This window comes from Eleutherodactylus coqui, chromosome 4 (assembly GCF_035609145.1).
Source record: "Eleutherodactylus coqui strain aEleCoq1 chromosome 4, aEleCoq1.hap1, whole genome shotgun sequence".
In the NCBI taxonomy this organism is placed as follows: Eukaryota; Metazoa; Chordata; class Amphibia; order Anura; family Eleutherodactylidae; genus Eleutherodactylus; species Eleutherodactylus coqui.
This window is the reverse complement of record NC_089840.1, coordinates 289,622,644-289,645,815: the sequence shown is the minus strand read 5'-3', so window position 1 is coordinate 289,645,815 and position 23,172 is coordinate 289,622,644. Positions and strand designations below refer to the sequence as shown.

Sequence of the window (23,172 nt, the reverse complement as noted above, 5' to 3'; positions counted from 1 at the left end):
ACTACAGGCCAGTGAGCCTGACTTCTATATTGGAAAAGATCTTTAAACAAATTATTAAGCAGCATGTATGCAAGTACTTGGATAAAAATGTAGTAATTAACCCGAGCTAGCATGGGTTTGTAACAAACAAGTCATGCCAGACTAATCTAATTTCCTTCTATGATAGTATCACTGACTGGGTTGATCAGGGAAATGCGGTGGATATAGTTTATCATGACTTTAGTAAAGCATTTGACAGAGTATCTCATACCATACTTATTGAAAAAATGGCCAAATATGGGATTGACAAGGCAACTGTTAGGTGGATTCACAACTGGCTGAGTGATCGTACTCAAAGAGTGGGCATACATGACTGCACATCCAAGTGGAAGAATGTATCAAGTGGGGAACCAGAAGGCTCTGTCCTGGGCCCAGTGTTGGTCAACATTTTTATAAATGATCTGAAGGCGGGAATTGATGGGAAACTGATCAAATTTTTTGATGACACAAAGATAGCTAACAGTAGGGAGGAGAGAGAGGATTCAAAAAGATCTAGAAAAGCTTGGATAGTGGGCGGCGACTACCAGAATGGTATTTAACAAGGAGAAATGCAAAATCCTACATCTGGGCAAGACGAATGAAGAAAGCACATACAGAATAGGAGGAATTGGGCTAAGCAGCAGCACATGTGAAAAAGACTTGGGTATACTAATTGATCATAGACTGAACATGAGTCAACAATGTGATGCAGCAGCCAAAAAGGCAAACACAATTCTGGGATTTATTAAGAGAAGCATAGAGTCTAGATCCCATGAGGTCATTATCCCCCTCTACTCTTCCTTAGTCAGACCTCATCTGGAATACTGGGTCCAGTTCTGGGCACCCCACTTTAAAAAAGACATAGACAAACTGTAGCAAGTTCAGAGAAGAATTACCAAGATGGTGAGTGGTCTGCAACTCATGTCCTATGAGGAACGGTTAAAGGATCTGGGAATGTTTAGCTTGCAAAAAAGAAGGCTGAGAGGAGACTTAATAGCTGTCTACAAATACCTGAAGGGTTGTCACACTGCAGAGGGATCAGCCCTATTCTCATCTGTACAAGGAAAGACTAGAAGCAATGGGATGAAACTGAAAGGGAGGAGGCACATATTAGATATTAGACAGTGAGGGGGATCAATGAGTGGAACAGGTTACCAGCGGAGGTGGTGAGTTCTCCTTCAATGGAAGTGTTCAAGCAAAGTCTGGACAAATATCTGTCTAGGATGATTTAGTGAATCCTGCACTGAGCAGGGGGCTGGACCCGATGACCCTGGAGGTCCCTTCCAACTCGACCAATCTATGATTCTATGTGGGGGCACCCCTTCTGAGGGGCACATACAGGGCAGTATTACTGAGAGACCAATGGGTGGGCATATTATTGTGGTGCAGCATTCAAGGGTACTTTTAATGCGGGGCTGCATGTGGGAGCACTATTACTGAGGAGTGGCATGCAGTGGGCACTTATTGTGGGGCCAATTCGCAGGCACTGTTACAAATGGCCTCGTGTAGAGACACTATTACTGATGAGAGGGCAGTATTTTTGAGGGACACATGTGGGGTTACTTTTACTAAGGGGTACATGTGTAGGCATTATTATTATAGAGGGGTGCATATGGGGGCACTATTACTATGAGAGGAACACCATGGGGCACTATTACGGTGTAGAGGGTCATTGAGGGGCAATATTACTGTGAGGTGACACAAAGGGCATGGCTTAGCAAAAAGGGGTAGGGGCTAATTGAAAATGTGAGCAGTGCTGGACAATCAGAGTAGTGCGTGCTGTGTAAAGCTACCTTTTCATGGGGCGATTATCACCCAAATTTTTGCTGGAAAGAGTGAATTTGGGCGATAACCTTCCCGCTAGCAGGGCACTGTGCGAGAAATCGCTCACCTGTCAGAGTTTAACTAATAAACCAAATGATTGTCAGGCGTGTAAATAGGAGCCACTCAATGTTGGAGCAACTCCTGTCTGCTGTGAATGGTGTCAGCCTGCCAGGAGGATCCCAGCCCACTCCGCCTCCATTGACTTCAACGAATATGCTCCTGTGTAAAGCGCAGGAGCGATAGTCAGGCGGTAGACCGCGGGACAGCTAATGAACCCGACAGTTGTTCCGTGTAAAGGTGCCCTTACACTAAGGTGAGAGTAAACAAGATTTTCTCTATTTTCTTATGTGTTTTATACAATTTCAGCTGAATGCATGTAATTTTCATATATACATCTTTTATTAACAAAGCACAGGTATATTCATAAACTAGCTGATATACCCGGCTTCGCCGGAGTTAATTTGATACAGGTGTTTACGTGTTGTCCCCACATAAAATTTAATAAAGTCGTAGTTACTTTAGAGTAACCAAGGAATAAAATATGTATACACATAGAGGAGCGTTAGATTCTCCTCAGGCTGCATGTACCGATGTCCCTCTGCAGAATGTGCCACCCTTCCCATTCTCCTCATTTAGGACCTAAAGAATGCTTGTGCCAAATATCACGCTTGTGCGACACCGGGAAGTTATGTTACATAGGGGTGCACTTACTTTTCCAATTAGCGATGAATAATTGAGTTGTGACCCCTTTACTTTTCCTATTTTACATTTGTACGACAGGGGGAAGTTAGAGAATTAGTGGCGAGTCAGTCAGTGGAGAAGTCAGAGTGGAGGAACCACTTGGTCAGGATGATGAAGAGGGGAGAGCTGATACCCTGAGCTCCTAAATATGAATGGTAGGCAGAGCGCTCACAGATCGATGGATATCGGACAGATTATGTAATAACTGGTGCGGAGAACGGACCTCTTGGATTGTAGGTGCAGCAACATCCTGTCCAAACTGACCCCGAAGAAGGCAGGCATACAGATACTCTGCTCCAAATCATAAGGGGAACCCATCACACATCAGATCAGGTTCACCATGGAAAGTCTCCAGACTTTTTCACCTGTCCTCGGTGTGAATCATCTGAGAAGGGGGCTCTGATGGCGGACCTGCCAATTCTGGTAATCTCTGGTGAATGCCAATTGGGCTGCGAAGTACTAAGCTGTAAGCACAGGTCCCACTAGAGGGCATCAGACGCTCATGCCACCCTCATGGAGGTTATGTATGATAGTTTGGTCAGCAGCTCACTGAAATGGCTTTGTAGGGCTCTGGCCGGCCATCTCCGGTCCCTCGGGTCCTTATGGGTAGAGAGGAAGCACTGCTCCGCTCCACACTGAAGTGGATCTGGCTGCTGGGACTAAGCCCCCCCATCCAAGTTGTGGGGGACAGGGCTTAGAGCACTGATGTCGGGTGCCGTGGAGCGCCCGGTTGGAGAGACGCAGGTAGCGCCAGACGGAAATCCCTGCTCTCCTGGCAGTGCAGTGGCAGGAAGAAGGGAATGGAGACCTTCAGCTGTGGATCTGCCCCGGTTGAATATGCGGGTATTGCTGCAGACCTTCAGCTGCGGATCTGCTCCGGGTGAATATGCGGGTATTGCTGCAAACGTTCAGCTGCAGATCTGCCCTGGGGGAATATGTGGGTATTGCTGCAGACTTTCAACTGCGGATCTGCCCCGGGTGAATATGTGGGTATTTCTGCAGACCTTCAGCTGCGGATCTGCCCCGGGTGAATATGTGAGTATTGCTGCAGACTTTCAGCTGTGGATCTACCAGGGTAAATATGTGGGCATTGCTGCAGACCTTCAGCTGTGGATCTGCCCTGAGTGAATATGTAGGTATTGCTGCAGACCTTCAGCTGTGGATCTGCCCTGGGTGAATATGCGGGTATTGCTGCAGACCTTCAGCTGCGGATCTGCCCCGGGTGAATATGTGGGTATTGCTGCAGACTTTCACCTGCGGATCTGCCCCGGGTGAATATGTGGGTATTGCTGCAGACTTTCAGCTGTGGTTCTGCCCCGGGTGAATATGCGGGTATTGCTGCAGACTTTCAGCTGCGGATCTGCCCTGGGTGAATATGTGGGTAATGCTGCAGACTTTCAGCTGCGATTCTGCCCCGGGTGAATATGCGGGTATTGCTGCAGACCTTCAGCTGTGGATCTGCCCTGGGTGAATATGCGGGTATTGTTGCAGACCTTCAGCTGCAGATCTGCCCCGGGTGAATATGTGGGTATTGCTGCAGACTTTCCGCTGCGGATCTGCCCGGGTGAATATGTGGGTATTGCTGCAGACCTTCAGCTGCTGATCTGTCCTAGGTGAATATGTGGGTATTGCTGCAGGCCTTCAGCTGTGGATCTGCCCTGGGGGAATATGTGGGTATTGCTTTAGACCTTCAGCTGCGGATCTGCCCGGGTGAACATGCGGGTATTGCTGCAGACTGTCAGCTGTGGATCTGCCCGGGTGAACATGCGGGTATTGCTGCATACTGTCAGCTGTGGATCTCCCCTGGGTGAATATGTGGGTATTGCTGCAGACCTTCAGCTGAGGATCTGCCCCGGGTGAATATGTGAGTATTGATGCAGACTGTCAGCTGTGGATCTGCCCGGGTAAATATGTGGGCATTGCTGCAGACCTTCAGCTGTGGATCTGCCCCTGGTGAATATGTAGGTATTGCTGCAGACATTCAGCTGTGGATCTGCCCCGGGTGAATATGTAGGTATTGCTGCAGACCTGCAGCTGCGGATCTGTCCTAGGTGAATATGTGGGCATTGCTGCAGACCTTTAGCTGCGGATCTTCCCCGGGTGAATATTTGGGTATTGCTGCACACCTTCAGCGGTGGATCTGTCCCGGGTGAATATGTGGGTATTGCTGCAGACCTTCAACTGCCGATCTGCCCGGGTGAATATGTGGGTATTGCTGCAGACCTTCAGCTCTGGATCTGCCCTGGGTGAATATGTGGGTATTGCTGCAGACCTTCAGCTGTGGATCTGCCCCGGGTGAATATGCGGGTATTGCTGCAGACCTTCAGCTGTGGATATGCCCCAGGTAAATATGTGGGTATTGCTGCAGACCTTTAGGTGTGGATCTGCCCCGGGTGAAAATGTGGGTATTGCTGCAGACCTGCAGCTGCGGATCTGCCCCGGGTGAATATGTGGGTATTGCTGCAGACTTTCAGCTGCGGATCTGCCCCGGGTGAATATGTGGGTATTGCTGCAGACTTTTAGCTGCGGATCTGCCCCGGGTGAATATGCGGGTATTGCTGCAGACCTTCAGCTGTGGATCTGCCCTGGGTGAATATGCGGGTATTGTTGCAGACCTTCAGCTGCAGATCTGCCCCGGGTGAATATGTGGGTATTGCTGCAGACTTTCCGCTGCGGATCTGCCCGGGTGAATATGTGGGTATTGCTGCAGACCTTCAGCTGCTGATCTGTCCTAGGTGAATATGTGGGTATTGCTGCAGGCCTTCAGCTGTGGATCTGCCCTGGGGGAATATGTGGGTATTGCTTTAGACCTTCAGCTGCGGATCTGCCCGGGTGAACATGCGGGTATTGCTGCAGACTGTCAGCTGTGGATCTGCCCGGGTGAACATGCGGGTATTGCTGCATACTGTCAGCTGTGGATCTCCCCTGGGTGAATATGTGGGTATTGCTGCAGACCTTCAGCTGAGGATCTGCCCCGGGTGAATATGTGAGTATTGATGCAGACTGTCAGCTGTGGATCTGCCCGGGTAAATATGTGGGCATTGCTGCAGACCTTCAGCTGTGGATCTGCCCCTGGTGAATATGTAGGTATTGCTGCAGACCTGCAGCTGCGGATCTGTCCTAGGTGAATATGTGGGCATTGCTGCAGACCTTTAGCTGCGGATCTTCCCCGGGTGAATATTTGGGTATTGCTGCACACCTTCAGCGGTGGATCTGTCCCGGGTGAATATGTGGGTATTGCTGCAGACCTTCAACTGCCGATCTGCCCGGGTGAATATGTGGGTATTGCTGCAGACCTTCAGCTCTGGATCTGCCCTGGGTGAATATGTGGGTATTGCTGCAGACCTTCAGCTGTGGATCTGCCCCGGGTGAATATGCGGGTATTGCTGCAGACCTTCAGCTGTGGATATGCCCCAGGTAAATATGTGGGTATTGCTGCAGACCTTTAGGTGTGGATCTGCCCCGGGTGAAAATGTGGGTATTGCTGCAGACCTGCAGCTGCGGATCTGCCCCGGGTGAATATGTGGGTATTGCTGCAGACTTTCAGCTGCGGATCTGCCCCGGGTGAATATGTGGGTATTGCTGCAGACTTTTAGCTGCGGATCTGCCCCGGGTGAATATGTGGGTATTGCTGCAGACTTTCAGCTGCGGTTCTGCCCCGGGTGAATATGCGGGTATTGCTGCAGACCTTCAGCTGCAGATCTCCCCCGGGTAAATATGTGGGTATTGCTGCAGACTTTCAGCTGCGGATCTGCCCCGGGTGAATATGTGGGTATTGCTTTAGACCTTCAGCTGTGGATCTGTCCTAGGTGAATATGCGGGTATTGCTGCAGACCTTCAGCTGCAGATCTCCCCCGGGTAAATAAGTGGGTATTGCTGCAGACTTTCAGCTGCGGATCTGCCCCGGGTGAATATGTGGGTATTGCTTTAGACCTTCAGCTGTGGATCTCCCCTGGGTCAATATGTGGGTATTGCTGCAGACCTTCAGCTGAGCATCTGCCCCGGGTGAATATGTGAGTATTGATGCAGACTGTCAGCTGTGGATCTGCCCGGGTAAATATGTGGGCATTGCTGCAGACCTTCAGCTGTGGATCTGCCCCGGGTGAATATGTAGGTATTGCTGCAGACATTCAGCTGTGGATCTGCCCCGGGTGAATATGTAGGTATTGCTGCAGACCTGCAGCTGCGGATCTGTCCTAGGTGAATATGTGGGTATTGCTGCAGACCTTTAGCTGCGGATCTTCCCCGGGTGAATATTTGGGTATTGTTGCAGACCTTCAACTGCAGATCTGCCCGGGTGAATATGTGGGTATTGCTGCAGACCTTCAGCTCTGGATCTCCCCTGGGTGAATATTTGGGTATTGCTGCAGACCTTCAGCTGTGGATCTGCCCCGGTTGAATATGCGGGTATTGCTGCAGACCTTCAGGTGTGGATCTGCCCCGGGTGAATATGCGGGTATTGCTGCAGACCTTTAGCTGCGGATCTTCCCGGGTGAATATGTGGGTATTGCTGCAGACCTTCAGCTCTGGATCTCCCCTGGGTGAATATGTGGGTATTGCTGCAGACCTTCAGCTGTGGATCTGCCCCGGTTGAATATGCGGGTATTGCTGCAGACCTTCAGCTGTGGATATGCCCGGGTAAATATGTGGGTATTGCTGCAGACTTTCAGCTGCGGATCTGACCCGGGTGAATATGTGGGTACTGCTGCAGACCTTCAGCTGTGGATCTGACCCGGGTGAATATGTGGGTACTGCTGCAGACCTTCAGCTGTGGATTTTCCCCGGGTGAATATGTGAGTATTGCTGCAGACTGTCAGCTGTGGATCTGCCCCATTTGAATATAGCCCAGGTGTTCACGGAATATTTTTGAGCAGTGCATATATACACCCCACTTCGTTCACTGGAAGCCTTTTATTATTATTCTGCTTGAAGTATATATAATAACCTCATATAACGCTCTCCACCTGTATATACAGCCATAAAACAGCCCCATCCTGTGGGGTAGCTGTGTAATCGCATGTAATAACCTGTGATGTCGTGGTGTATAATCAGTGTATCCTCCAGCACAGACTCCTGTGTAATATGGGTATTGTAATATACTGAATAAGGTACGAGCTCCCTATGGAGAGGCGGCCGCAGAGAAGGTGATAACACACCTGATGACGTAATCGCTACTCGCAGTAATAACAATATAATACCCTGACGGTCACTGCAAGTCAGTATATTGTAACTTCTAGCCACCACATATAACATGACTGATCACTACAGAGCCCAGGAGTGTAATAAAGAATATCATTTGTTGTTATCATTATACTTGATATTTTTCGGGGTTGAAGCCGCGTTATACCCCAGTCCCCTCTATACCTTATAAGTGTCTCTAGTGGTGTCCTATTATAATATTATACACCGGCCTATCTCTGCAGTATGATATTACATAATATCCGGGGCATACACCAATTATAACCTTCTTACATTATATAAATGGCTACATCATCATAATATAGCAACCATTATATTACACACTAACCGATACACCTCACTATACGGAGCCCTATAATATCACATGAAGGGACGATTTATCGCATGTGAGCGGATCTAATGAGAATCTTCCTGTCTCACTGGGCATTAAAGGAGTTTTGTCACTCAGGACAGGTCATCGATAGCAGATCAGCGGGGATCTGATGCTCAGATTCCACACCGATCAACTGCTTCCCAACACCACTGTCACTAAGGAAGCAGAAAGCACTGACTGTAGCGCAGCAGCCTGGGCTGGTATTGCATTGTATTGAATGGGAGCCCTACCTGCAATACCAAGCCGGGCCACTGCGCTATGATCAGTGCTTTCTGCGCTGTGTGTAGTGAGAGCCGTGCCAGGAATCAGCTGATCAGTGGTGAATTCCAGCGGCTTATCCCTGATGATCAGCTTCTGATGACCTACCTACCCCGGCTCTGGCTCATCTATAGTGAAGCTGTATTTACACAATCAGACCAAAGTCACACTAGTGACTTTATAACAGCATCAGTCACAGTGCCTCTAAAATGGCGTCAGTTACAGTGCATCTAGAACAGCGTCAGTCACACTGCCTTTGTAACAGCATCAGTCACGGTGCCTCTAGCACAGCGTCAGTCACACTACCTTTAGAACAGCTTCAGTCAGAGTGCCTTTCTAACAGTGTCAGTCACAGTGCCTCCAGAACAGTGTCAGTCTAAGTGCTTTTGGAACGGGGTCAGTCACAGTGGCTCTAGAATAGCGTCAGACATATTGCCTCTAGAACAGCGTCACAGTTCCTCTTGAACAGTGTCAGTCACAGTGCCTCTAGAATAGCGTCACTCACAGTACTTCTGGAAGAGCGTCTTCTAGGGGCACTGTGACTGACACTGTTCTAGAGACACAGTGAGTAATGCTGTTATAAAGGCACTGTGACTGACGCTGTTCCAGGAGCAATGTGACTGACGCTTAAGTACCTCGGAAAAGCATTAGTCACAGTGCCTCTAGAACAGTGTCAGTCACAGTGCCTCTAGAAAAGCGTCAGTCACAGTGCCTCTAGAACAGTGTCTGTCACAGTGCGTCTTGAAAAGTGTCATTCACAGTGCTTCTGGAACAGTGTCAGTCAAGGTGCCTCTAGAACAGCGTCAGTCACACTACCTTTATAACAGCACCAGTCACAATGCCTCTAGAACAGCATCAGTCACAGTGCCTCTGCAACAGCGCCACTCACACTACCTTACTAACAGCATCTGTCACAGTGCCTCTAGAATAGCATCAGTCACAGTGGCTCTAGAACAGCATCAGTCACATTGCATCTAGAAAAGTATCACAGTTCCTCTAGAACAGCGCCAGTCACACTACCTTTAGAACAGTGTCAGTCACAAAGCCCTATGATAACATCAATCACAGTGCTTTTGGAACAGCGTCAGTCACAGTCACTCTAGAACAGTTTCAGTCGCTGTGGCTCTAGAACAGCATCAGTCGCAGTGCCTCTAGAATAGCGTCATTCACAGTGCCTCTAGAACAGTGTCTGTCACGGTGCCTCTAGGACAGCGTCAGTGGCAATGCCTCTGCAACAGCGTCAGTCACACTACCTTTAGAACAGCTTCAGTCAGAGTGCCTTTCTAACAGTGTCAGTCACAGTGCCTCCAGAACAGTGTCAGTCAAAGTGCCACTAGTGTGGTGTCAGTCACAGTGCTTCTAGAACAGTGTCAGTCACAATGGCTCAAGAATAGCGTCAGACACATTGCCTCTAGAACAGCATCACAGTTCCTCTTGAACAGTGTCAGTCACAGTGCCTCTAGAATAGTGTCAGTCACAGTACTTCTGTCTTCGAGAGGCACTGTGACTGACACTGTTTTAGAGACACCGTGAGTAATGCTGTTATAACGGCACTGTGACTGACGCTGTTCCAGGAGCAATGTCACTGATGCTCAAGTATCTTGGAAAAGCATTAGTCACAGTGCCTCTAGAACAGTGTCAGTCACAGTGTCTCTAGAAAAGTTTCAGCCACAGTGCCTCTAGAACAGTGCCTGTCACAGTGCATCTTGTAAAGCGTCATTCACAGTGCCTCTGGAACAGCGTCAGTCACACTACCTTTATAACAGCATCAGTCACAATGCCTCTAATACAGCGTCAGTCACTGTGCCTCTAGAACAGTGTCAGTCACAGTGCCTCTGCAACAGCGTCAGTCACACAACCTTATTAACAGCGTCTGTCACAGTGCCTCTAGAATAGCATCAGTCACAGTGGCTCTAGAACAGCATCAGTCACATTGCATCTAGAACAGCATCACAGTTTCTCTAGAACAGTGTCAGTCACAGTGCCTCTAGAACAGCGCCAGTCACAGTGGCTCTAGAACAGCGTCAGTCACATTGCATCTAGAACAGCATCACAGTTCCTCTAGAACAGCGCCAGTCACACTACCTTTAGAACAGTGTCAGTCACAAAGCCCTATGATAGCATCAATCACAGTGCTTATGGAACAGCGTCAGTCACAGTCACTCTACAACAGTGTCAGTCGCTGTGGCTCTAGAACAGCATCAGTCACAGTGCCTCTAGAATAACGTCATTCACAGTGCCTCTAGAACAGTGTCTGTCACAGTGCCTATGGAACAGTGTCAGTCACAGTGCCTCTAGAACAGCATCATTCACAGTGCTTCTAAAACAGCAACAGTCACAGTGCCTCTGCAACAGCGTCAGTCACACTACCTTCATAACAGTGTCTGTCACAGTGCCTCTAGTACAGCGTCAGTCACAGTGCTTCTGGAACAGTGTCAGTCACAGTGCCTCTAGAACAGCGTCAGCCACAGTTCCTCTAGAAAAGTGTCAGTCACAGTGCCTCTAGAACAGCATCAGTCACAGTGCTTCTGGAACAGCGCCAGTAACAGTGCCTCTATATCGGGGTCAGTCATAGTGCCTCTAGAATGGCGTCAGTTACAGTACTTCTGTCTTCGAAAGGCACTGTGACTGACACTGTTTTAGAGACACCGTGAGTAATGCTGTTATAACGGCACTGTGACTGACGCTGTTCCAGGAGCAATGTCACTGATGCTCAAGTATCTTGGAAAAGCATTAGTCACAGTGCCTCTAGAACAGCGGCAGTCACAGAGCCTCTAAAACGGCTTCAGTCACAGTGTCTCTAGAAAAGCGTCAGCCACAGTGCCTCTAGAACAGTGCCTGTCACAGTGCATCTTGAAAAGCGTCATTCACAGTGCCTCTGGAACAGTGTCAGTCAAGGTGCCTCTAGAACAGCGTCAGTCACACTACCTTTATAACAGCATCATTCACAATGCCTCTAGAACAGCATCAGTCACGGTGCCTCTAGAACAGTGTCAGTCACAGTGCCTCTGCAACAGCGTCAGTCACACTACCTTAATAACAGCGTCTGTCACAGTGCCTCTAGAATAGCATCACTCACAGTGGCTCTAGAACAGCATCAGTCACATTGCATCTAGAACAGCATCACAGTTTTTCTAGAACAGTGTCAGTCACAGTGCCTCTAAAACAGCACCAGTCACAGTTCCTCTAGAACAGTGTCAGTCACACTGCATCTAGAATAGCATCACAGTTCCTCTAGAACAGCACCAGTCACATTACCCTTAAAACAGTGTCAGTCACAAAGCCCTATGATAGCATCAATCACAGTGCTTATGGAACAGCGTCAGTCACAGTCACTCTAGAACAGTGTCAGTCGCTGTGGCTCTAGAACAGCATCAGTCACAGTGCCTCTAGAATAGCGTCCTTCACAGTGCCTCTAGAACAGTGTCTGTCACAGTGCCTATGGAACAGCATCAGTCACAGTCACTCTAGAATAGCATCAGTCACAGTGCCTCTAGAACAGCATCATTCACATTGCCTCTAAAACAGCAACAGTCACAGTGCCTCTGCAACAGGGTCAGTCACACTACCTTCATAACAGCGTCTGTCACAGTGCCTCTAGTACAGCGTCAGTCACAGTGCTTCTGGAACATTGTCAGTCACAGTGCCTCTAGAACAGCGTCAGCCACAGTTCCTCTAGAAAAGTGTCAGTCACAGTGCCTCTAGAACAGCATCAGTCACAGTGCTTCTGGAACAGCGCCAGTCACAGTGCCTCTAGAATAGCGTCAGTCACAGTGCCTCTATATCGGGGTCAGTCACAGTGCCTCTAAAATGGCGTCAGTTACAGCGCATCTAGAACAGCGTCAGTCACACTTCCTTTGTAACAGCATCAGTCACGGTGCCTCTAGGACAGCGTCAGTGGCAATGCCTCTGCAACAGCGTCAGTCACACTACCTTTAGAACAGCTTCAGTCAGAGTGCCTTTCTAACAGTGTCAGTCACAGTGCCTCCAGAACAGTGTCAGTCAAAGTGCCACTAGTGTGGTGTCAGTCACAGTGCTTCTGGAACAGTGTCAGTCACAGTGGCTCAAGAATAGCGTCAGACACATTGCCTCTAAAACAGCATCACAGTTCCTCTTGAACAGTGTCAGTCACAGTGCCTCTAGAATAGCGTCAGTCACAGTACTTCTGTCTTCGAGAGGCACTGTGACTGACACTGTTTTAGAGACACCGTGAGTAATGCTGTTATAACGGCTCTGTGACTAGCGCTGTTCTAGGAGCAATGTCACTGATGCTCAAGTGTCTTGGAAAAGCATTAGTCACAGTGCCTCTAGAACAGCGGCAGTCACAGTGCCTCTAGAACAGTGTCAGTCACAGTGTCTCTAGAAAAGCGTCAGCCACAGTGGCTCTAGAACAGCATCACAGTTTCTCTAGAACAGTGTCGGTCACAGTGTCTCTAGAACAGCATCAGTCACAGTTCCTCTAGAACAGTGTCACTCACAGTGCCTCTAGAACGGCGCCAGTCACAGTTCCTCTAGAAAAGTGTCAGTCACAGTGCCTCTAGAATAGCGTCAGTCACAGTGCTTCTGGAACAGCGTCAGTCATAGTGCCTCGTAAACAGAGTCATCACATAATACCAAGATATCCAGCAGCACTCGCAAATAGGTAAACCCCAATCAGGGGGGAAAATCTTCCAATTTTATAGTAAATGCACAGCCAACACCAAGTTGTGAACACTCAACTTCAAATCTTCATAATATATCAAAATTTGGCAGCATAAAATGTGCAGAATAGCTTTTGCTATAAACACAGGTTTTATTGTTCCACATTTAGAAATGTAGGCAACGTTTCGACCAAAAAATGGTCTTTCTCAAGCCGCTATCTGATAGAACAGTGCAAATCCGGAACATTGACTTATTGCACTGTTCTATCAGATAGCGGCTTGAGAAAGACCATTTTTTGGTCGAAACGTTGCCTACATTTCTGACTATGGAGCAATAAAACCTGTGTTTATATCAAAAGCTATTCTGCACCATTAATGCTGCCACATTTTGATATATCGTGAACAGAGTCAGTCACAATGCCTCTGGAACAGCATAAGTCACAGTGCCTCTATAACAGCATTAGTCACAGCGCCGCTAGAATGGCGTCAGTCACAGTTCCTCTAGAACAGCATCAGTCGCAGTGCCTCTAGAATGGCGTCAGTCACAGTTCCTCTAGAACAGCGTCAGTCGCAGTGCCTTTGTAACAGCATCAGTCACAGTGCCTCTAGAATAGCATCATTCATGTGCCTCTGGAACAGTGTCAGTCATGGAGCCTCAAGAACTGCATCAGTGGCAGTGTCTCTGCAACAGTGTCAGTCACACTACCTTTAGAACAGCTTCACTCAGAGTGCCTTTCTAACAGTGTCAGTCACGGAGCCTCTAGAAAAGTGCTAATCAAAGAGCCTGTGGACCAGTGTCAGTCACAGTGGCTCTAGAATAGCGTCAGACACATTGCCTCTAGAACAGCGTCACGGTTCCTCTTGAACAGTGTTAGTCACAGCGTTTTTGGTACAGTGTCAGTCAGAGTGCCTCTGGAACAGCATCTGTCACAGTGCCACCAAAACAGCGTCAGTCACCGTGGCTCTAGAACAGAGTCAGTCACAATGCCTCTAGAACAGAGTCAGTCACAGTGCCTCTAGAACAACATCATTCACAATGCCTCTGGAACAGCGTTAGTCACAGTGCCTTTTGAACAGCGTAAGTCATAGTGCCTCAAGAACAGTGTTTGTCCCATTGCCTCTAGAATAGCATTATTTTACGGTACCCCTGGAACAGCATCAGTCATGGTACCTTTAGAACAGCATCATTCTCAGTGCTTCTGTAACAGTGTCAGTCATGGTGCCTCTAGAACAGCATCAGTCACAGTGCCTTTAGAAAAGCATCACGCAGAGTGCCTTTATAACAGCGTCTGTCATAGTGCTTCTAGAACAGCATCATTCCTAGTGCCTCTAGAACATCATAATACTCAGTGCCTTTGGAAGAGCGTCAATCACGCGTCCTTTAAAACAGTATCAGTCACAGTATCTCTAGAACAGTATCAGTCACAGTGCCTGTAGATCAGCAAAAGTCACAGTGGCTCTAGAACAGTGTCAGCCACAGTTCCTGTAGAATAGCTCAGTCAAAGTGCCTCTGGAACAGCGTCTGCCACAGTGCCTTTATAACCACATCTGACAGAGTGTTTCCAAAACAGCATCAGTTATAGTGCCTCCAAAACAGCGTCAGTCACAGTGTTTCTGGAACAGTGTCAGCCACAGTGGCTCTAGAACATTGTCAGTCACAGTGTCTCTGGAACAGCATCAGTCACAGTGGCTCTAGAACAGCATCAGTCACAGTTCCTCTAGAATAGCTCAGTCAAAGTGCCTCTGGAATAGCTTCCGTCACAGTGCGTCTGGTACAGCGTCAGTCTCAGTGACTCTAGAACAGCGTCAGTAACAGTGTCTCTAGAACATCATCAGTCACAGTGCCTTTAATACAGCCTCAGTGTCAGTCACAGTACTAGTACTTCATCAGTCAGAGTGCCTCAGAACAGCCTCACTCACAGTGTGTCTGGAACAGCATCAGTCACAATGTCTCTAGAACAGCGTCTGTCACAGTGCCTCTGAAACAGCATTAATCCCAGTGCCTCCATAACAGCGTCAATCACAGTGCATCTAGAACAGCATCAGTCACTGTGCCTTTATAATAGCTTCTGTCACAGTACCTCTGGAACACTGTCAGTCACACTGTGTCTGGAACAGAGTCACAGTTCCTCTAGAACAGTGTCAGTCACGCTACCTTTAAAACAGCATCAGTCACAGTGCCTCTAGAACAGCATCAGTCACAGTCTCTCCAGAATAGCGTAATTCACAGTGCCTCTGCAACAGCATCAGTCAACCTACCTTTATAACAACATCAGTCACAGTGCCTCTACAACAGCATTACGCACAGTTCCTTTAAAATAGCTCAGTCACAGTGCCCCCAGAACAGCGTTAGTCACAGTGGCTCTAGTACAGCGTCAGTCAGACTGCCTCTAGAACAGCGTCAGTCACAATGCCTCTAGAACAGGGTTAGTCACTTTGCCTCGGGAGCAGCGTCAGTCACAGTGCCTCTAGAACAGTGTCAGTAATAGTGCCTCTAGAACAGCGTCAGTCACAGTGCCTCTAGAACAGCGTCAGTCACAGTGCCTCTGGAACAGTGTCAGTCACACTACCTTTATTGCAGCTGCAGTCACACTGGCTCTAGAACATTATCAGTCACAGTGGCTCTAGAACATCATCAGTCACAGTGCCTCTGGAACAGTGTCAGTCACAGTTGCTCAGGAACAGCATCAGTCACATTGACTCTAGAACAATTTCAGTCACAGTTTCTCTAGAATAGCTCTGTCAAAGAGCCTCTGGAATATTGTCAGCCACAGTGACTCTACAACAGAATCACTCTCAGTGCCTCTAGAACAGCATTATTCAAAGCACCTCTAGAGCAGCATCAGTCACAGTGCCTCTGAAACAGCGTCAGTTAAAGTGTCCCTAGAACAGTGTCAGTCACAGTGCCTCAAGAACAGCGTCAGTCACAGTGCCTCTAGCACAGCATAACTCTCAGTGCCTCTAGAACAGCATCAGTCAAAGTGCCTCTGGAACAGCGTCAGTCATAGTACCTTAAGACCATCATCAGTGGAAGTGCCTCTATTATTACAGTGTCAGTCACAGAACCTCTAGAACAGCATCACTCTCAGTACCTCTAGAACAGCATCAGTCAAAGTACCTCTGGAAAAGCATCAGTCATAGTGCCTCTGGAACAGTATTAGTCACAGAAGCTCTAGAACAGTGTCAATCACAGTGCCTCTAGAAGAGCCCCAGTCATATTGCCTGTAGAACAGCATCAGTCACAGTGCCTCTACAACAGCCTCAGTCACAGTATCTCTGAAACAGCATCAGTCACAGTGCCTCTAGAATAGCATCAGTCACAGGGCTTCTAGAACGGCATCAGTCACAGTGTCTCTGGAACAGCATCAGTCACAAAGCCTCAAGAACAGTGTCAGTCACAGTGCCTCAAGAACAGCGCCAGTCACAGTGCCTCTAGAGCAGCATAACTCTCATTGCCTCTAGTAAAGCATCAGTCATAGTGCCACAAGAACATCGTCAGTCACAGTGCCCTTACAATAGCCTCAGTCACAGAGCTTCTAGAACGGCACAGTCCCAGTGCCTCTGGAACAGCGTCAATCACAGAGCTTCTAAAACGGCGTCTGTCACAGTGCCTCTCGAAAAGCATAACACTAAGTGTCTCAAAAACAGTGTCAGTTATAGTGCCTCTAAAACAGTGTCAGTTACAGTGCCTCTAGAACAGCATAACTCTAAGTGCCTCTAGAACAGCATCGGTCAAAGTGCCTCTGGAACAGCGTCAGTCATAGTGCCTCAAGTCATTCATAGTGCAGTCACAGTGCCTCTGGAACAGCATTACTCTCAGTGCCTCTAGAACAGCATCAGTCAAAGTGCCTCTGGAATAGCATCAGTCATAGTGCCTCAACAACAGTGTTAGTTACAGTGGCTCTAGAACCGCGTCAGTCATAGTATTAGTCACAGAAGCTCTAGAACAGCGTCAGTCACAGTGCCACTAGAACAGCCCTAGTCATAATTCCTGTAGAACAGCATCAGTCAACGGGCCTCTGGAACAGCGTCAGTGATAGTGCCTCAAGTCAGTCATAGTGCAGTCACATTGCCTCTGGAACAGCGTCAAACACAGTGGCTCTACAACAGCCTCAGTCACAGTGTCTCTGGAACAGCATCAGTCACCGTGCCTCTAGAACAACATCAGTCACAGAGTTTCAGTAACGGCATCAGTCACAGTGTCTCTGGAACAGCATCAGTCACAAAGTCTCTAGAACAGTGTCAGTCACAGTGCCTCAAGAACAGCGTCAGTCACAGTGCCTCAAGAACAGCGTCAGTCACAGTGCCTCTACAGCAGCATAACTCTCATTGCCTCTAGTACAGCATCAGTCAAAGTGCCTCTAGAACAGCGTCAGTCATAGTGCCTCAAGACCATCGTCAGTCACAGTGCCTCTAGAACAGCGTGAGTCACAGTGCCCTTAAAATAGCCTCAGTCACAGTGCCTCTAGAACAGCGTCAGTCACAGAGCTTCTAGAACGGCATCAGTCCCAGTGTCTCTGGAACAGCATCAGTCACAGTGCCTCTCGAACAGCATAACATTAAGTGCCTCAAGAACAGTGTCAGTTAAAGTGCCTCTAGAACCGTGCTAGTTACAGTGCCTTTAGAACAGCATAACTCTAAGAGCCTCTAGAACAGCATCAGTCAACGGGCCTCTGGAACAGCGTCAGTGATAGTGCTTCAAGTCAGTCATAGTGCAGTCACATTGCCTCTGGAACAGCGGCAGTCACAGTGCCTCTAGAACAGCATAACTCTCAGTGCCTCTAGAACAGCATCAGTCAAAGTGCTTCTGGAACAGCGTCAGTCATAGAACCTCAAGACCATCGTCAGTCAAAGTGCCTCTATTACAGTCTCAGTCACAGTGCCTCTAGAACAGCATCACTCTCAGTGCCTCTAGAACAGCATCAGTCAAAGTGCCTCTGGAACAGCATCAGTCGTAGTGTCTCAAGAACAGTGTTAGTTACAGTGGCTCTAGAACTGCGTCAGTCACAGTGCCTCTGGAACCGTATTAGTCAGAGAAGCTCTAGAACAGTGTCAGTCTCGGTGCCTCTAGAACAGCCCCAGTCATAATGCCTGTAGAACAGTGTCAGTCACAGTGCCTCTAGAACAGCATCAGTGACAGTGCCTCTACAACGGCCTCAGTCACAGTGCCTCTAGAACAGCATCAGTAACAAAGCCTCTAGAACAGTGTCAGTCACAGTGCCTCTAGAGCAGCATAACTCTCATTGTCTCTAGTACAACATCAGTCAAAGTGCCTCTGGAACAGCGTTAGTCACAAAGCTTCTAAAACAGCGTCTGTCACAGTGCCTCTCGAACAGCATAACACTAAGTGCCTCTAGAACAGTGTCAGTTACAGTGCCTCTAGAACAGCATCAGTCACAGTGCCTTCGGAACAGCGTCAGTCATAGTGCCTCAAGTCAGTCATAGTGCAGTCACAGTGCCTCTAGAACAGCGGCAGTCACAGTGCATCTAGAACAGCATTACTCTCAGTGCCTTTAGAACAGCATCAGTCATAGTGCCTCAAGAACAGCGTTAGTTACAGTGGCTCTAGAACCGGGCCAGTCACAGTGGCTCTAAAACAGCATCAGTCACAGTGCCTCTAGAACAGCCTGAGTCACAGTGTCTCTGGAACAGCATCAGTCACAGTGCCTTTAGAACAGCATTAGTCACAGAGCTTCTAGAGCGGCGTCAGTGACAGTATTTTTGGAACAGCATCAGTCATAGTGTCTCTATAACGGCATCAGTCACGAGCCTCTAGAATTGCGTCAGTCACAGGTGCCTCCAGAACACTGTCAATCACAGTGCTTTTAGAACAATGTCAGGCACAGTGGCTCTAGAGCGGTGTCAGGCACGGTGGCTCTAGAATAGTGTCAGTCACGTTGCTTTTAGAAAAAATGACACAGTTCCTCTAGAACAGTCTCAGTCAGAGTGCTCCTAGAACACTGTCAGTCACGGTTCCTCTAGAATAGCGTCAGTCACACTACCTTTACAACAGCATCAGTCACAGTGCCTTTAGAACAGTGTCTACCACAGTGCCTCTAGAATAGCGTCATTCTCAGTGCCTCTAGAATAACGTCTGTCACAGTGCATCTAGAATAGCATCAGTCACAGTGCTTCTAAAACAGTGTCTGTCACAGTGCCTCCAGAATAGCGTTAGTCAGAGTGCCTTTACAACAACGTCAGTCAGAGTGCCTTTATAACAGCATAAGTCACAGTGCCACTAGAACAGCATCAGTCACAGTGCCTCTAGAATATCGTCAGTCACAGTGCCTCTGGAAGAGTGTCAGTCACAGCGCCTCTGCGACAGCGTCAGTCACACTGCCTTCATAACAGCATCAGTCACAGTGGCTCTAGAACAGTGTCAGTCACAGTGCCTCTAGAACAGTGTCAGTCACAGCGCGTCTGCGACAGCGTCAGTCACACTGCCTTCATAACAGCATCAGTCACAGTGGCTCTAGAACAGCACCACTCACAGTTCCTCTGGAATAGCTCAGCCAAAATGCCTCTGGAACAGCATCAGTAACAGTGCCTTTATAACAGCATCAGTCACAGTGCCTCTAGAACAACTTCATTCACAGTGCTTCTAGAATAGTGTCTGTCACAGTGCCTCCAGAGTACCGTCATTCAAAGCCCCCTGGGAACAGCGTCAGTCAGAGTGCCTTTAGAACGTCAGTCAGAGTGCCTTTATAACAGCATCAGTCACAGTGCCTCTAGAATAGCGTCAGTCACAGAGCCTCTGCCACAGCATCAGTCACACTACCTTCATAACAGCATCACTCACAGTTCCTATGGAATAGCTCAGTCAAAGTGCCTCTAGAACAGTATCAATCTCAGTGTCTCTAGAACAGCAGCAGTCGCAGTGGCTCTAGAACAGCGTCAGTCACAGTGCCTCTGGAGCAGCGAACTTAAAGTGCCTGTAGAACTACGCCAGTCGCAGTGCCCCGGCGAACACTGCTGTATATGATTCTAATACAGGCAGGCAGTGGTGTGTATACTATTATATATAATGAAGTTGTATATCTATTGCTGTAGCGTATATAATAAGGGTCAGTCAGTGGTATATTACATGTATATATGTATACATGTAATATACCACTGCCTAGCCCTTATTATAGAAAGTATTTTATACATTACAGCTTTCTCCGCAGGCAGTGGTGTATATAACACTACATATAATACAGCGGTTAGTGTATACATAGAACTATTTATAAGTAGTACAGGCAGTGGTGTATATAGTAATATATATAATTAGTGCAGGCAGTGGTATATATAATGCTATATATAATAAGCACATACAGTGCTTAAAGTAACATTAAATATAATACAGGCAGTGGTATATAAAAATATATCAGTACAGACAGCAGTTTAAATAATACTATAGAACAAGACTTGTTTGTTTTTTATATAATAAGTGCAGCCAGTGTGGTGTGTAATAATGTATATAATAAGTGCAGGCAGTGCATATAATATATACAATACAGGCAAATAGTGTTGGATAAACTACTATAGAAAATACTGTAAGTGCAATGAGTGCTGTATATAGTACTATATATGATAAATGCCGGCAGTGTCGTTTTTGATCCTCTATGTAATAACTCCAGGCGGCTGTGTATATTTATTTTATTCATTTATACATCTCTTACATATTCCGCAGCGCTGTATATCACTTGATGTAGGCTTTTTTTATTGACGTTCACCATCTAAATTCACCTAATAGTATGGGGTTTTTTTGAAGTGTGGAAGTAAACCAGAGCACTGGGAGGAAACCCATACAAAAATGGGGGTAACATACAAACGCCATGCAGATGTCTCTATCGGACATGACCTCAGAACCCCAGCGCTGCAAGTCAACAGTGATAGTTGCCGAACCACGGTAATTAATGCAGGCAGCTATGTATATAATAATATATAATACGTGCAGGCAGCGGTGTATATAATACTATATATAATAAGTACAGGCAGCGGTGTATATAATACTATATATAATAAGTACAGGCAGCGGTGTATATAATACTATATATAATACATGCAGGCAGTGGAGTTATATTTCTTACCAGATGCACAATAAGTTCAAGCAGCACCATATAATATACCATATATAATAAGAGCAGGCAGTGGTGTAAATAATACTATATATAAGAAGCGCAGGCAGTGGTTATATAATAAGTGCAGGCAATGGTATTGTGTATAATACTATATATAATAAGTGCAGACAGTGGTGTATGAAATACTATATATAATAAGTGCAGGCAGTGGTGTAAATAATACTATATATAAGAAGCGCAGACAGTGGTGTATATAATACTATATATAAGAAGCGCAGACAGTGGTGTATATAATACTATATATAACATGTGCAGGCAGTGGTGTATATAATACTATATATAATACATGCAGGCAGTGGTATATGTAATACTATATATAATAAGTGCAGGCAGTGGTGTACATAATACTATATAGAATAAGTGCAGGCAGTGGTGTATATAATACTATATATAATACGTGCAGGCAGTGGTGTATGTAATACTATATATAATACATGCAGGCAGCGGTGTATATAATACTATATATAATACGTGCAGGCAGTCGTGTATATAATACTATATATAATACATGCAGGCAGCGGTGTATATAATACTATATATAATACGTGCAGGCAGTCGTGTATGTAATACTATATATAATAAGTGCAGGCAGTGGTATATGTAATACTATATATAATAAGTGCAGGCAGTGGTGTACATAATACTATATATAATAAGTGCAGGCAGTGGTGTATATAATGCTATATATAATATGTGCAGGCAGTGGTGTATATAATACTATATATAATACATGCAGGCAGTGGTGTATATAATACTATCTATAATAAGTGCAGGCAGTGGTGTATATAATACTATATATAATACGTGCAGGCAGTCGTGTATGTAATACTATATATAATAAGTGCAGGCAGTGGTGTATATAATGCTATATATAATATGTGCAGGCAGTGGTGTATATAATACTATATATAATACATGCAGGCAGTGGTGTATGTAATACTATATATAATAAGTGCAGGCAGTGGTGTATATAATACTATATATAATACATGCAGGCAGTGGTGTCTATAATACTATATATAATACATGCAGGCAGTCGTGTATGTAATACTATATATAATAAGTGCAGGCAGTGGTGTATATAATACTATATATAATAAGTGCAGGCAGTGGTGTATATAATACCATGTATAATATGTGCAGGCAGTGGTGTATATAATACTATATATAATACATGCAGGCAGTGGTGTATGTAATACTATATATAATATGTGCAGGCAGTGGTGTATATAATACCATATATAACATGTGCAGGCAGTGGTGTATATAATACTATATATAATACATGCAGGCAGAGGTGTATATAATTATATATATAATAAGTGCAGGCAGTGGTGTATATAATACTATATATAATACATGCAGGCAGAGGTGTATATAATTATATATATAATAAGTGCAGGCAGTGGTGTATATAATACTATATATAATAAGTGCAGGTAGTGGTGTATATAATACTATATATAATACATGCAGGCAGTGGTGTATGTAATACTATATATAATATGTGCAGGCAGTGGTGTATATAATACTATATATAATACATGCAGGCAGTGGTGTATGTAATACTATATATAATATGTGCAGGCAGTGGTGTATATAATACTATACATAATAAGTGCAGGCAGTGGTGTATGTAATACTATATATAATATGTGCAGGCAGTGGTGTATATAATACTATATATAATACATGCAGACAGTGGTGTATGTAATACCATATATAATATGTGCAGGCAGTGGTGTATATAATACCATGTATAATATGTGCAGGCAGTGGTGTATATAATACCATGTATAAGAAGTGCAGGCAGTGGTTATATGATAAGTGCAGGCAGCATTGCATGTAATACTATATATTAAAAGTGCAGGCAGTAGTATATATAATACTATATATAATAAGTTCATGTATATAATACTATATATAATTAAATAAATAATATAAAATAATGTAGTGATGTATATAATACTATATATAAGCAGCGCCGGCAGTGATG

At 46.2% G+C, this 23,172-nt stretch overlaps 1 protein-coding gene across 1 annotated transcript in view; it reads right to left on the bottom strand.

Annotated features, from left to right (window-relative positions):
* The window catches only part of VAX1 (ventral anterior homeobox 1), a 33,396-nt gene that overhangs the window by 5,547 nt on the left and 4,677 nt on the right, over positions 1-23,172 (bottom strand). The gene's annotated exons all lie outside the window — the stretch shown is intronic.